Source organism: Pezoporus occidentalis, unplaced genomic scaffold (genome assembly GCF_034315485.1).
Source record: "Pezoporus occidentalis ecotype Australia unplaced genomic scaffold, CSIRO_AGI_Poc_V1 ctg2, whole genome shotgun sequence".
NCBI lineage: Eukaryota > Metazoa > Chordata > Aves > Psittaciformes > Psittacidae > Pezoporus > Pezoporus occidentalis.
The window spans coordinates 16,846,659-16,861,947 of record NW_026913855.1 but is presented as its reverse complement, the minus strand read 5'-3'; the positions used below and the strand labels follow the sequence as shown (position 1 = coordinate 16,861,947).

The following is a 15,289-nucleotide window of genomic DNA, read 5'->3' as shown; positions in this document are numbered from 1 at the left end:
TAAAATGCCTGAAGGTTTTTGCCTTTGATAGCAGACCTGCCATTGCATCCACACAGGGTTTGTCTAATAAATTGTATTAGTGCTTTCCAGTACCCTGATAACTTCCCTCCCCCCAACTCCTTGTTATTCTAAAGTGTTTCAAAGGAAAACTGGTTCTCTGTGAATTATTGCTGAGGCAATCATTAAAGTGTGTGTTCAGGATGCTTGTGGTGGCCGTGCTGTATAACAGAGAAGAAAGTTGAAAAGGTTCTTCAAGGAGATGTAATCACTTGTCCTCCATCAGTTTAGAGTTGTGTAGCTAAATCCCCTACCTGATTTTGGAAACAATCTCAGCCACTGAAGAAACTGGAGCTACTGTTTCATTTAAGGTATTGTTTAGCTTGGCACATCTAATTATTTCAAGCCCATGAAAAGGAGGAGGACATGCTGAAGAAAGTATGTTCACGCCTGTGTATCCAAACAATGTGTTAGACTAGGAATCCTTGCAGACACAGTTAAGTCTAAAGCTTTTTTTCCTCCTGTAAGATCCAGTATGAACTGGGCAAAGGGAATCAAATATATGATAATGTCTTGCTGCCTGATAGAAAACCCTAAGTTGTCCAGGGGATAGCAGGTTTCTGGTGGAACTTCCTTGCTGACTTTTCTGTCAGCCCATTTCTAAATGCAGGTTTCCTGCTGTAAAGAAAGAAGCAGAGTTGTTTTGTAGTTGCTTGTATTTTAATTATAGCAGGCACAGCATTTCAGACATGCCAATGCTTGTTTTTATGTTGGGATCCACATGGCTGCATTTTCTTTCCAGGGGTTGGGAAAGATCATTTTCTTAGTCATATTTCTCTCAGATGCAGAGCTGTGCTGATAAAAAAACAAAACAAAATTTACTGCTACTAACTCCCTTCTGAACTCACCACAGCACAGGGAAGGAAGTTCAGTAGATATCAGATACAAGTCAGGGTAAGTAAAATTCCAGTGCATGTTTGATGCCCATGAGATTCTTCAATTACTTTTATTCCCATGCATAAGGGTCATATCAGCCATTAGCAGCAAGAAAATCCAAGGCCTTCCAACCTCCACGCTTTTGTCTGTGCCTGTTTCTAGCTGCCTAGCGTGCAGCAGGTTTCTTGCTCTTTTAAAAAAAACTCACTGAAAATACGAGGGCAGCAAGACTTGTACAGCTGTGTATGTACTGTGCATATACAGAAAGAGCTGTACGTTCTTGGCTGAAATCCTCTGTTTAGCAGAGGTTCTTTGGGGTTAGGGGTTTGTAAAGGTTTGGGTTTGGTTTTTGAAGCCCTGTGTGTGTCCACTTGCTATTCTCAGCTCTGCTTTACAGCACTTGGCCATGCAAGGTTATGCTCCCAAACAGGGCATCAGAGGTGGCTCAGCCCAGCAAAGCTTCAGATAGAGCAGAACTCACTGCCACTGTTTTCCATATGTTCCTCTCCATGGGGGTCTGACTGGACCTCGACCTGAGGAGGAAGGAGAATGGAAATTTAATGGAGAAGTGAATCCTGCCCCCAGGTATATGAAGCAGCCAAACTCTTTTGTTCTCATTCTCTCTGGTTTTAGCATGTTTCTGTCCAGCAGTGGTGGTGGGAGTGTGTGTACTTGAGGCAGCACATTCATCCCTTGCTCTGCCTATGTCCAGAAAAACATCTCCTAGTGCTCAACCTTAATTTGCAGCCCTTCATAAGAACCTTCCCCTCTCTGTATATTTTTTCTTTTCTTTTTTCCTTCTTTTTTTCCCCTTTCTTTTCAAGTCAGCTCACATTGATTAATCATTTTAGAAATGTTTAGGGCTGGAATTGTGAAACCTTTGTTGGCAATAATTTTTCCCCTGGAGTCGAGGAGACTACTCATTAGCATGACTACTTGCCAGCGTGAGGGAGGGATTCACAATCTGGACGTTTGTAGTTTTAAAAATATGTCTCTATTTAGCTGATTTGAGCAGCTGAGCAGGCATGGTTACGGAAATCAGACTAACAGGCTGTCACACTCGGCTGTTTTACTTCAGAATGCATCTATGGTGAAATCATGTAATAACCAGTATTTTGGTTGTCTGGTGTCTTCAGTCTTACTTACAAGCATTATGTGATACCTTTCCAGTGTAAACCAAACCCTTTGTTGTTAAATCCCCTCTCTATACCCCTCTTAGCTTCCACACAATGTAAAACTATACAGGGGTCAGTATTGACAGGAAAGCCATTATAGGCCAATTACACAAATCCCTCAGAAGCAGCTAGTGCCTGCAGGACACCTGGTTTTGAGCCCAGTGGGTGGAAGGGGTGAAGGTGAGGAGCTGGGTAAGCTTATGTCTGCAGGGCATGAAGTTGGCATGGCTGTACCTCTTCTTCCTGCTTTCAAGAAAGAAAACTCCAAGGAAAGAAGTCTGTCTCTCTGACAGAAAACCCTGTGTTTTATATTTCACTGCTTCCCTACTGTGAGTCAGTCACTCCCCCTTTTTTCTGAGGATAAGTGAAACAACCATGGCTCTGCTCTGCATGGCTAACAGCAGCAGTGACCACCAGACTTAAAACCGGTGTGGGATCGTCCCAGTAAAAATCCAAAACAATGCTATCTTTCCTATTTCCCCCACACTCCTTCACCCTACTGTTCCGTTTGCTCCTCTGCATGCAGCATGGCCAGCCAGCCTGGGTGCTGGGCTGCTGAAGCACAGGCGTTCTCTCTTCTGTCTGCATCTCCCTCCACCTTGCACAAAGCTGACAGGGGGATTTTTCACCTCCTCACTTTTCTTTTTCCTCTTTGATTAACTTTGGACCAGATGGCCAGTCCCCAATCTCTCAGCATGCATTTGACTGACAGGAGCCTTTGATAAACCTCCTAAGAATGAAGTCATCTTCAGGTCACCTCCTCTGCCTGGCCTTTAACATCCCGCACATACCACCATTATCTGCTGAATAGGAGACAAAGGAAATTAGCTCCAATTCCCTATCATCCCCATTATTTCCACACTGATTTAAACAATGAGGCAATGAGATGCCCTTCACTTTCCTTGGAAAGGTACAAATGTCAGCTGTTAAGAAATGCAAACAAGAGGGTTCCCATGTTAATGGATGGGATTCTTTGTAAAGCCATGAAGTGGTAAAATGGATTTATTCACCGCCTGCCTGGAAAATGCTTAACACACTTCTAAACAAATTCTCTAACCACTTTTTACTTTATACACAGTACAGAGTGCTTGAGAAGCCTCATTGTTTTGGTCTGGCGATATATATATGTATAATGAGGTGATATGCCACTCTGTTGCTTTTTTCCATATGCAGTTATCAGAGCTTCATTTGAGACAGTCCTGAACCGAAATCATGGAATCCAAATTCCTTGATATACAAAATGGTTTAGCTGTGTATGAACCTGAGTACTGAGATACAGGGAGCTACCTACAATTTCAATTGAGAAAAGTAATTTGGTCATTCTGGACAGGGGCCACAGGAGCTGGAATCAGAACAGAATCTCACCAGAGATTAGTAAGTAGTTGCCACACACCTACTTGGCTATTAACCTTTTATCTGAGAAATAACAATGCACTGTAAGAAGTGTTGGCCCAGCAGTATTTTGAGCCAGGCATGCTGGAAAATATCTTGAAATATATTTAATTTTATGAGATTTCTTTCCCAAGGTTGTGGTCTTCCACTTGAATTGATTTGACTGGCAGTTAATTCTGTTTTCTTGGCAACTGAAAGAATCCGAATGTTTGGGCTTCTTGCATCAAGCCATTCTCCAGATCACTGGCACACCCACATGCATTGCAGAAGATTAAAACAGCAGTGATCTCCAAATTAACTCTGGGAAAAATGGGTCCACAAGCTGTGCTTTACATTAAAATATGACTTTGCTTTTCTTCTTTGTTTACTAGTCTCTCTCCCCAGTAAAGCAGTCAGGTTCTTGCCTTCAAATTAGGGCTCACTACAGAGTCATCTCCAGATGTACAGTTGGAAAGCACCACTCAATTTATCTATTTATTCCAAAGTGCAAGGATCACACGGAGAGCTAGAAACTGTGAGCTGTATTCCCATTGCCTGCTATGGAACATGGGAGCAATGACAGCGTGTCAGGTCAAGAGACTGGTGAGCAATTCTGACCACCTGTTATGCCAAGTTGCTAGAACTTGGCTTCCTTTGCAGTCAGTGGAAAAAAAGTCATCTTGGTACACAAGTTAGGCAAGGTAGAGAAGTCAGTCCTGCCAGCCTGATGCATTGTGACTGCTGCTCACAAAAGGTAGGAGCCTGAATCACTCCTTGCTTATTGACCTTAGATGCCATTGAAGGAAGGGTTTCTAAGTTAGGTTCTTCCATTGGGCAGCCTGAACTTGGCACTGAAAGTGATGGTCTCTGAAGGCCTTTCTGTTGATTTAGAGTCCTAGGTAGTGTTTGTCACATACCTTTAGCCAATAACGAAGGCTGGTCTTTTTCTTTACACTCTTATCACAGGTACCCACACCTCAACAGTGCCTGAGAGAATTCTGATTATGACCTAGGCTGATTTATGCTTCTGAACACACCTGGCTAGCCTCAATCGTGAATTCTGTGTCTACAGAGAGGTGGCATGATGGGAGTGTAAGAGGACATCTCAGTTTTAAATAAAAAGCCTCTCCATATAAATTCAGACACACTCCTGCTGCTGCAGAAGGACATTAATATGGAAGTCAGGTAGCACCTTTCTTTTTTCGCTTTGGGAGAGTCTTTTTTATGGCTTCCCTTACTAATATAAGAGCCATACTGTGGCATTGCCATAAAGGATTCCCATTCAAAGCTGGGCAAATAAACTCAATGGAAGTCCACTAGTTGAGAGAAGGCTTGAGAAAAGTAAGTTAAGCCTAATTAATGATAGCATTCATTCTTCAACTATTCCTGCAAAAATCAAAAGAAATGTTTTGCTTCTTTCGTCTTTCCAGCTGAAAAGCTTCCAGTGTGGCCCACACCATTAAAGGACTCCAGCTGCTTTGTTATTATACCTTGCTCCTTTTCCCTCTATATTCCATCTTAAAGTGGTGAATCTTCAATCACCACAATTTTGTTGGTGCTGACTATAAAGGATGGTCTTCTCACAGTAATTCATGTAATTCATGTTACTTCTTGAAGTATTTGACTAGCTAACATGAAAGGCCAGATGCTTTCTTCGATTTCTTCCATTTATCAAGACTCCCCTTTTTCATGCTGGTGCTGCTATCCTGATAATGACTGACAGTCACCAAACTGCCTTTTTTTCTGACCCCTTGACATTAAGCTAGTCAACTGACTGAAGACAGGCCCTAGGCTTAGCTAGCTAGAACATGGCCTAGTCTTGGGATTTACAGGAACAGATGGTTTCTGTCCCTGTGATCACCAGCCTTGGTAGTATTTTTAAGACATCTGAAGAAACCTTTGCACTGGTAAGGGTGGGAAGCTCAACACATTTCCATGCATCCCGCTACATGCTTTCTGATTGAAATCTGGAGGAGGAATTGAGCTTCTGGCAGTGGTTATGAATTTGGCAGCCACAGATTATTTTAAAGACCCTGCTGCGTTAGGGTGCAGACCAAGGTGCAAAAACGCTCCTCTGAAGAGCTTATTTTCCTTAGATAGGGAAGACTGAGTTGTATGGAGCTAACCTGTGGCAGAGATTGAAAAATGCTGCAGTACTAAGTATTTTTTTTAAGCACAGTTCTTTCTCACAATTTGTTTTTCACATACAGCCTGTCACCACGTGAGGTGTTTGCCTGTCCATCTCTGCAGATAAATGCACACACCAAAAAGACAGGCAGACATACTAGCACCAATGCAGTTTTACTTAAGTTACTTTACAGTAGATACTCAAGCTAGTCTGAAGAAGCAAGAACACCACAAAAACTCTTATCTCAAAGTTTTGATTTTGTTTATTAATTTATTTTTTTTTTTTTTTTTAGTAAGCAGACGTATCAGCTATCTGCAATTCAAAGCAAAAGGTTGGGGGGGGCTGATGCTTCCCATTTTGCTTTTAAGAAGGTCATGGTGAAAGCTTGTGATTGAATATTTTGCATGGAACTGCCTATGACAAAGACAAAGACAAGAGGTTTGTCAGAGTGCTATGAAAAGAGAGAGAGAAAGATCTGTGTTAGATTTTTAAGGTATATTTGAAAGAGTGAAATAAAAAAAAAAATGCTTTCAAATCCTCAGGGACTTTCCAATTTATCAAGAAAGACACATTCTTCCTAATGAAAGGTTACTGACCTTCATGAATGTGACAGTTCAATTACAGCCCATTCATATGCAGAGCAGCCGTTGATAAAGGATTTAGGAAATGTGACTAGCATAGCAAAAAAAAAGGGGGGGGGGAATGTCTAGAAAATTATTTTTTATTGTGGAGCAAGAAATATAAATAAGATTCAGTCAGGTAGTAGAACCTTTTCTTCTGTGGCCCAGCAACCATTAGATTTGCTTCAGTGAATACATTGACTTTTTCCTCTTCTTTTTCTACTAATATTTCTGTCTTTTTAATCCTCTGAACTACTAAACCTAACAAATCATAAAGCCCTTGGGGTGCTGAGATGCAGGGTTTCAAACATTTTTTTCCTTCTGACTGGCAGAGAAAGCTGGAATGTGTCCTAATGTTATTTTAAGTGCTTGACTAGTATTTAAACTCTTAAATGGATGGAAAGTTAAAGCAGCAGCAAATGCACATGCACATACATGTACCCCCCCACCCCCCTTTCCTTTTCCTTCCACCTCTCCTCCCCCTGCTTCCCCCCACACACTGAGCTTGGCCTCTCCAAGGCTGTTAATAGCCAAAGCAGATATTGGCTAGACTCTCTGGAGCCAGCCTTCAGCCAATGGAGGGTGACACCTGTGAGCTGATGTTTGCTGAACTCCTCCAGGTGTAGGAAAGATGCTTGAATTGACATAAGGCAGGAGCTGTAAAAACAGGCAAGTATGTCACTCATACACGCAGCTCCCTGGAAGATCCCAAGGCCAAGTTGTTGTGAAACAACTAGAAAGAAAGAAAGAAAAAATGTTTCACTTGCTTTGAAATGATTCCAGATTATCTGTTTATCTATCCGCATGCACACACACTCACGGATCTAGGCCTATGCATGCTGTGTGTACATGAAGCCTGCATAGAAAATAACATGAGGCATATGTCCCTACATAACACATGTACAAATCTTATAATTTAAGGTGGTAGCAGGCTGAGCAGTTGTGAAGTTGGATGAGGACAATCCTTTGCTTAGTGCAAGCTCTCACAGGTGGTCCCACATGGAGTAGCTGTGGTGGGAGCTTAGCGCTCACCTACATTTATGTTAGGTTGTGATTATCTGGAAGGGATTGCCTTCCGCAGAGCAGCAAACAGACTCTTGACTTAAAGCAAGTGCTCACATCCAAGTGCAATCACATGGGTGTGAAGAAATGCTAAAACTGTCTGTGGAAGTCAGAGCCAAAAGACATTTCCTTGACCTCCGCTCAGTATCTGTGAAATGGCATGCATGTTTCTGAGAAATGAGCTCGGTTAATTGGCGCTACCTCCGCCTGGATACAGGGATGAAACTTTCTGCGCTGTTCAGGCTGGGAAGAACTGCAGGGGCTGAGACTGTGAGATCTCTGTTCTTCCCAGAGGAGCAACTGCAGAGAGAATAGGCCAGCGCAGTGTATTTTCCACTTGTGTTATGACCGATTATGGTTTCTGGGGAACCAGAACCACTCTCAGTGCTTCAAGCTGCTGTACTAGGTGTCTGTCTTCCTTGCCTAATTACCTTCTCTGAGTAAATTTCAAGTCTTATCCCTAGTGGGTATTATAAGCACCTTGCTTACTGGGTGCTGAAATTTGTGTATGTTCTCAGGGAAGTCCTGAGGGGCCTGTTTGTTTGTCATGAGGTCTTTCATCAGTAATCGCCCATTGGTACTGACAGCTTTTCAGACTCTCAGCCTCTGTTGGCTCATTGGGGTTTAGGTGATCATTGTAGAGGAAAGAACACTTCCTTGTCCTTAGTCTAATTTTAGATCAAGGGCTGGCATGGAATTGGCTTTGGCAGCATTGAGTGATAATGTCTCATAGTGATGTATACAAATAATCAATCTGACTTTATTGGTTCTTTCAGATGACTTTGAAATGCATAATTATAAGGCACTGAGTTCTGGAAATCATGGTGGAAATTACCAGGATCCCTTTGGAATGGTCACATTCTAGCTTTTCTTTTAAGCAAAAGTTCATCTGATCGAAGAGCTTTTTAGGGCAGAATGCTTTGTTCTCCCTTTTGTTCAGTGCATACCTGAGATTTTCAGGAGGGTGTTAAAAGGCCTCAAGAGAAATTAATCCAATGCATTCCCACAAGATCTGATTCCAAGAAATCCGTTGGTGCAGTGTAGGAGGTAACCCAGCATCTGTTTTGGACACCCTAAAATTTTTTTCCATGCTTCTTGGTAGTATACTGCCCAGACTGCACTAGAAGCTCTGGGCAGGCTCTGATAAATGTATGACCATCTCCCTGTCATAGCTTTTAGCCGTCCCGTGGCATGACAAGATTAGAATCAAGGCCCTTTGAGGACTGGAGAGGAGCTTCCTAATAGTATGCGCACCACTTGCTTTTAATGTTGGAAAGAAAAACAAGATAAAAGAATTGAAAATGTTGACATTTTTAAATCCAGAAAACCTCTTTGGAGTCTGTCTGTGCAGTTAGGTTCATTGTAGGTAGGGTCCCAATCCAGCAGAACAGTCAAACTGTGAAGCTGGAACTTTTTTTTATCTGAACTGAGGACTAAAACAATTATATTTAAAATGGAGAGAGTACAAGAATTAATCTAAGTATGTTCTATACAAATCTCTATGTCATTCCTCAAATATGTTTTCTGCAACCTGCTGTAGTCTATTTGGACTATGATACTATAAAAAATGTTTACTGGAACTCATCTGGGATGACCTTTCTGCAATGTTTTGTCTTTGCCTTTTGTAGATAATCCACACCATTTAGGCGTTTTGTTTTTTTGGTTTGTTTTTTTTTTTTCTTCCCCTTGTAAGATCGACAAAACAAGACTATAAAACATTTGGCACAGAAAATCTTTATTGTCTTTTGAAATGAGGCTTACTTTTCACCACTAGTAAAATGTATTTAATTTACTTGCAATGGCCAGTGGACAATTTGATCAACTCTAATTTTCAGATAGCTTCATTTTCATGACAGATTTTAATATTCAAATTCAATTAAAAGCCATCTTTACTGAGTGCAACATAATAAAAATAATTATTGGTACCAGCATCAAGAGAACATTTCTGATCACATTTGCTTTGGTTAAAAATACAGTCTTTGTTTCCTGCTTACATTTAGTTGGCAGGGTTCCTTTAAAGTTTATGCTTGGCCCTGAGTCTTGAGAGTGCAGTCAGGCATGTGCCTGAGAGCAGTCCTAATAGGCAGGCTGCATAACCTCACCAGCTAAAGCTCGTGGGCTACAAGGGGGTTGTTCACCAGGGGAAAAACACAGCCCGCTGCCGCTCAAGCTAGCGTGAACTTTACATACTGCATGCCTTGCTCATTGATTAAAAATGTAGTCATCCTTAAAGGCAAATCACCTAAGGACTTACAATAAGTCACAAATATGAAGATGGTTTTGTGTAATGTACTTTCATGTAACACTCTTGCAGGATGAGGATTTTGTTTGTAGTCAGCATGAGTTGGTTGGTGACTTCTGTTAGCTTGCTGGTTGAGGCAGGTTCTTCAGAATCAGTTCACGTGGAAACCAAACTGCACCTGAGCAAACATTGGAAGGTGGGGAAGGAATTGCTTTCAATCCATACCCACAAAAGTTAGAGTGACTTATGCATGTTTCAGTAGGGAAAACTTTCTCTCATGGCTGATTGTTTGATAAGATATGCCAGGAATTAATTTTAGTGGGCCCAGTAAGCATGAATTATTGTATGGCTGGACCTCTTCTAGCTGGATTTAGAGGTATATCTGGAGGAAAAATATTAATCAGACTCAGCTGATCTGATGCTCTCAGTCAAATGGTATGAAATAGCATACAGTGAACTATTTGCATGTATTCTATAGATAGCAAAAAGAGTAAGCAAAGAGATGTACATGACAGCCCATGTGCTTAGTAGGCTTAATGGTTTGTAATCACAGTTTCAGCTCAGCCTGGAGAACACCAGCAACAGAAGAGCAGGTCAATGTGAGAAAGCACATTGTGGCCAGCCCAGCAAAATGGCCTTTGAAAGTGTACTCATCCCATTGATAATCTCTGGATCAAACTGTTGACAGATTTCTTTGTGTGAAGTAAGCAAAAACGAAGTTCCTTTTCCAAGCAGATGTGATGCTCTACCAGTGCATGCTAGCGGTCCTTTTTCCACTTAGGCAGAAGATCTGAATATGGTCATACATTCTTTCAGGTGCTGCTCATTAAAACTGCGTGAAGAAGATAAAGGTACAGCAAGTCTTAGTATTATCCATCTGGCCTAGCATATACTCTACATGTCAGGGTAGAGACCACTCTGTCTAGAGACCACTCTTACAACATATTGATAGTAAGAACTGGATCCAGACAGGCAATGCTGGCTTATATCCAGAAAGTGTTTCAACTATGTGTGTATATATCAAACTTGAAGCATTTCAACAGACCCCAACTTTGTTGTATCAAAGTGTCTAGAAAACACGTTTCTTCAAAAGAGCCTTTTCTACTTTGGAAGAAACAAGAAAAATAGTAACAGGCAAGATATATTACAAAATCTGGGCCTCAGTCCAGGAAAAGCACAAGTTTCCAAGATCCTCACATTTTTACATTATGGCCTATATTGAGGTCAAACCTTTTTAAGGTGCAGATTTTTCTTCTGGGTACTTGAAGAGGAAACAATGTGGGTTTGTTTCCATTTCATTTCTTTATGGTGCGTAAAGGAATCCTGTGATATTTGTTTTTTAAAAGGTTGCGGCTTCTTTTTTATTGCTAGGTTCTATTCTTGTCTTCTGGTTTGCAGTGAGTCTTGCTGGAGCTCTTAGATCTGAGGATTGTGGATCCCTCCTTGAAGAGAAAAGATACTGAAACTTTAACAGACTTTCTCCAACAAGCTTTTTAGCAATCAAAGAAACCCTATGAAAGCTTGAAACTTCTGAGCCTTTGTTCATTTAAAATAGGTTTTGCTTTCATTGTATCTCATAACCCTACCAGTTTTCCAGGCCTCCAGGGTCTCACTATAGCAATGAGATAAATAAAGAATGAATTGCTATTGTCTGAAAAGAAGGCACTGGGAAAAATATTCCAAAAATAATATTAATACAGGGAAAAAACCTGAAAGAATATCCTATCATTTTTGTATACAATAGGGATGGACCTTAAAGGTATTATAGGATAAAGAAAAATCCCCTCAGTGGTTTCATCTGTGATGACTGTAAGAGAGGTTGTAGCCGGGGGATCACTCTGCTCTAGGTACCATCCCCTTAGAGAGCAAGCCAGCATTGGCAGAGGTCAGTATCCAAGGCTGCTTTCCAATCTGTCTCCTGGGTTCCCCTGAGGGCAGTGTGGGGGTGACTCCTGATCAGGACTGTGTTCAGCCTGCCAAGGCAGTTGGTCCTGCCCTACTGGTTTGTACCAGGTAAGGTTATAGCAGGTACATTGTATATTACTGTCTGCCCTTGTCCTTGCTGGGTTAACACTGATGAAAATCCTTTCCACTCATCCTCTGCCTGCCACAGTTAATCCTATGCGCCCATTCTTTCTAATGCTGCATGTTAATACATGCAAATGTCATTGCTAAGATGGCTTGTTTGGGTTTATTTTACTTTTTGTTTGCCTTTGAATGTAAAGGAACGTAAGGCATTTTTATACTGGGGCATGTACTGCCTATTCAGTAGTGCCATTAAGAAAAGAGAGGTAGATATAATAGAGATGCATCTCTTTCTAGCCAGTCAGTTACATAGTATAACACTAGTTCTACTTTCATGTGTTTCCTGAATCACTGGCAAAGTCAGCATCAGTCTTACAAAAGAAGGTAACGGTTTCAAGCAGCTGCTCTATTATACATTAACAATGTGCATGTCCCTTGCACAAGGCTTTGTCTGCACACAGACAGTGTTCAAACACTTGCATGTATTGACACTCTAACAGATGGGCAACACAGTAGACCTACCATGTATGTGCTGTGCAGGTGCCCATATGTCCATCCTAATGTCATCCAGCCTGCTGACCATGTGGGTTGGCTGTTGGCTTAGTGCAGTTGCATTGGCCTGACTAGGCACGGAAAGTGCTGAGATGTGTTCCTTGGTGTGTTCAGCATAGCTGGATCTGCAGCCTAGTGAGAAGCATGTTACTGCTTTTGCTCAGGTCTGTCTGTGGGGCAGGTAGGAAGCCCAGGCAAATGTCTCAGTGCTTCTTTCCAGTCAGATTTCTGGACACATAAAAGAGGACATATCAGGTGAAACTGGTCCTTGGAGAAGCCTTAGTAATCTGTCGGTTCTTGGCCTCCAGTCTGCTGGTTTAAGTCATTACTTAAGGAGTCTTCTATGCAGTTCTGGAGTGCCACAGGACTGGTCTGCCTTTGCTCCATGCATCTACTCTTCTGGAAAGAAGGTCAAGAGAATGGGCAAATCTAATAGAAAATAGGTTGTCTGATAATCCTCAGTGACTGCAGTAGCCCTGCAACCTTGCTAGAGACACTATAATTTATAACGAAAGCTGAAGTGGTGCAAAAGAATCAGTCCTTAGGTTTCAGACTTGGACACATTTCCACACAGACCTTTTTATTTCTATGTTGTTTTCTGGCATGTTCTTAGATTAAATGGCAGCCACTAGTCTCCGTGTGTCATAATGAGAAACATGGGAAGTCCATGCCTTTTACTTCTGCCTCCATATAAGTGCTTGTTTCATATACAATGACTATATGTATATATTTTTTTTATGCTAAAGAAAAAATGTGTGGGTAGGAAAACATCCAATCTGTCAAACTCTTCATGACTAATAAATATTAACTGCTTCAAGTCTTCTAATTATCTCAAGTTTAAAAAATCTGTGGCCAACTACTTAAATATTTAACCATCTGCCAAAAAGCATTCTTGGAGGTTTATTCTACAACATACAGGCAATGTTGTTGAAAATGGAAACTTTTAAGACAGTGTCTAGATGAATATGACATTGATTTTTTTCTTAACTTGATAAAGGTAGCATGTTAAATTTTGTCAGGGTCTCCACATAATGACATCCCCAGTCTCATCTAAAGATTCCTTCATTTGAACATGGCTGAAGATCAAATTGGCACAGAAAGATTGAAAAACTCCCTGTGTTAGAATACTGAATAGTCAGTTAACCCATGTTGAGCACAATGTAGCTGGTCACAGGATATGTCCATTGCATCTTCTGTGTGATGCAATAACTAAACACAGTAGGATGCATGCAGAACCAGAATAATGATCCTCATTTTCAATTCCATCTTAGCAAAGCAGCTGTATACCAGCTGGGCTCCCAACTCCTGGTCTTCTCACTTTCACTTTCTTTTGCATTCTTTGCTTCTCTTCATCTGGCAGTGTTTGTAAGACTGATGCCTTGGGGGGAAAAAAGGGGAGAGAGAGACTTTGAAATCCCAGGCAGCAAGCAGGAACAATCCAGACAGCAGGTGATATTTAAAAGTTTCAGGTCAAGATGAGTCATAAAGCCCTGAGGCCTTATATCCCCTCAGATCCGCAGAAGTCTTCTGAATTCCAGAAGCTGACTGACCTCTTTAAAGGTAATAAGGAATAATCAATACTGTATTTGATCCCTTGCATAAAGGTATTACAACAAATGGCACTAGACCTTTTGAAAGTAAGAATAACATTTTGATCTTACGTTGTAAAATTGCCATGCTCAAGACTACCTCCTGGCTCATATGCTTAATTATGTAATGACATCCAGCTGGAGTACAAAGGACTTTTGCAGAAAGCCAGGCTCCTCTAAGAATAAAGTGTCTGATAGGAAATGTTTAGACTATGAGATCCTCTGACACAAAATGGTGGTTCTGAGAAGGATCCTATGTCGTATCATTTTTATCATGTTCTGCTTAGGACAGAGTGACCAAAACAAGATTTTCTCATCACAAAGACTGATTTTTTTGGGAGACAGAGCAGATTTCAGGTCCAGTTTCACCAACATGAAGAAAATGCCATTCAGTGACCTATGTAAGCTCAGACTTACTTCCCTCTTTTCCCATTCTACCTCCTTTCCTACCAATTATACTTTCCCTCCATTGTTATATTAAAACCTTCTTGTGAGGCAAAGGGTGAGTAACATCAGTGTGAGCTGTCCCCTCAGTAGTCAAGGAAAGTAAAAATGTCTTTTGGTTATGGAAAAAACTGTGTTGTGTTACAGACAAGCATGCATAGACTTATGAAACTGCATTTGCTATCCAACCAAGGCAAGGAGCCCTGCTGAATTCAGGAAGAAGTCCCGGAGAGGTGCTGCCTTCTTCCAAGATGTAGGGGTAGTATTTAATTTCCTTTTCATCTTTCTTTTAGTTTTTTGGTTTGTTTTGTGAAGTACTTATTTTATATTATAAGTTAGGATTCTGGGATGCCTGCCATACTGGCTGATGTTTCAATCTGAATTACACGTGGGACTTGTATGACTGTCTTGTCTTCTGGGTTGGGATATGTACATCTTTATTGGGTTTTATAACAGTTGTCTCTTGTACATAATGAAGTGATAAGAGAAACAGTATGTACAGCCTTGAGTCTGAAGCTTGACACTATATTTCCACTAACAGAGCACCAGTGGCAAATCCCTAGTACTGATACTGACATGAAGCTCACACCATCCCTCCCAGTAGCAAAATCCATTAGTGGAGCTGTGACTCTGGTTGTGTGTTGTATTAAGGGCTGAAACCTCTTTATTCAGTGAAGAGGTGGAGCAGCTTCATTTCCCATCATATTTGGCTGAGGACAAGGATTGAATGATGCTTCACAAGCAGCAATTTCACAGGTTCTCTAGATGAAGAGTCTTGCTTTTGTTATCTTTAATTGTGACTAACAATTCTGTGCTCTGTTTATGAGGTACAGCAATTACTTGTCGGTGATTTTTTTTATTTTCTATTCATTGTGCTTGGCACTGACAAGGTGAAAATGAGAATGTATTGTTATGATGCTTGTAGACATTCGTAATTCAAATCAAGAGAAGAATCTGTTGAAGATGATCAGAGACCTACCATTTTTTCAAGTTCTAGGGATGGAAGGGTTGACACCAACTCTGATGGAGTCCTATTAAATCAGGTTTCAAGCATGCTCTGCTCTCCCATTCCTACCCCTCCCCTGACTGAAGTTTGCATCCATACTGCTATTACATATGTGTGGAGGGAGGTATTGCATGATAAGAAT

General features: G+C 41.1%; 1 long non-coding RNA gene across 1 annotated transcript in view; it reads left to right on the top strand.

The window, feature by feature from the left end:
- The window catches only part of LOC134163289 (uncharacterized), a 160,343-nt gene that overhangs the window by 90,713 nt on the left and 54,341 nt on the right, over positions 1-15,289 (top strand). Inside the window, exons 7-9 of the long non-coding RNA XR_009964677.1 lie at positions 3,282-3,482; positions 4,446-4,664; positions 14,289-14,400. This is a non-coding gene — a long non-coding RNA (uncharacterized LOC134163289). The remainder of the gene's footprint in view (positions 1-3,281; positions 3,483-4,445; positions 4,665-14,288; positions 14,401-15,289) is intronic.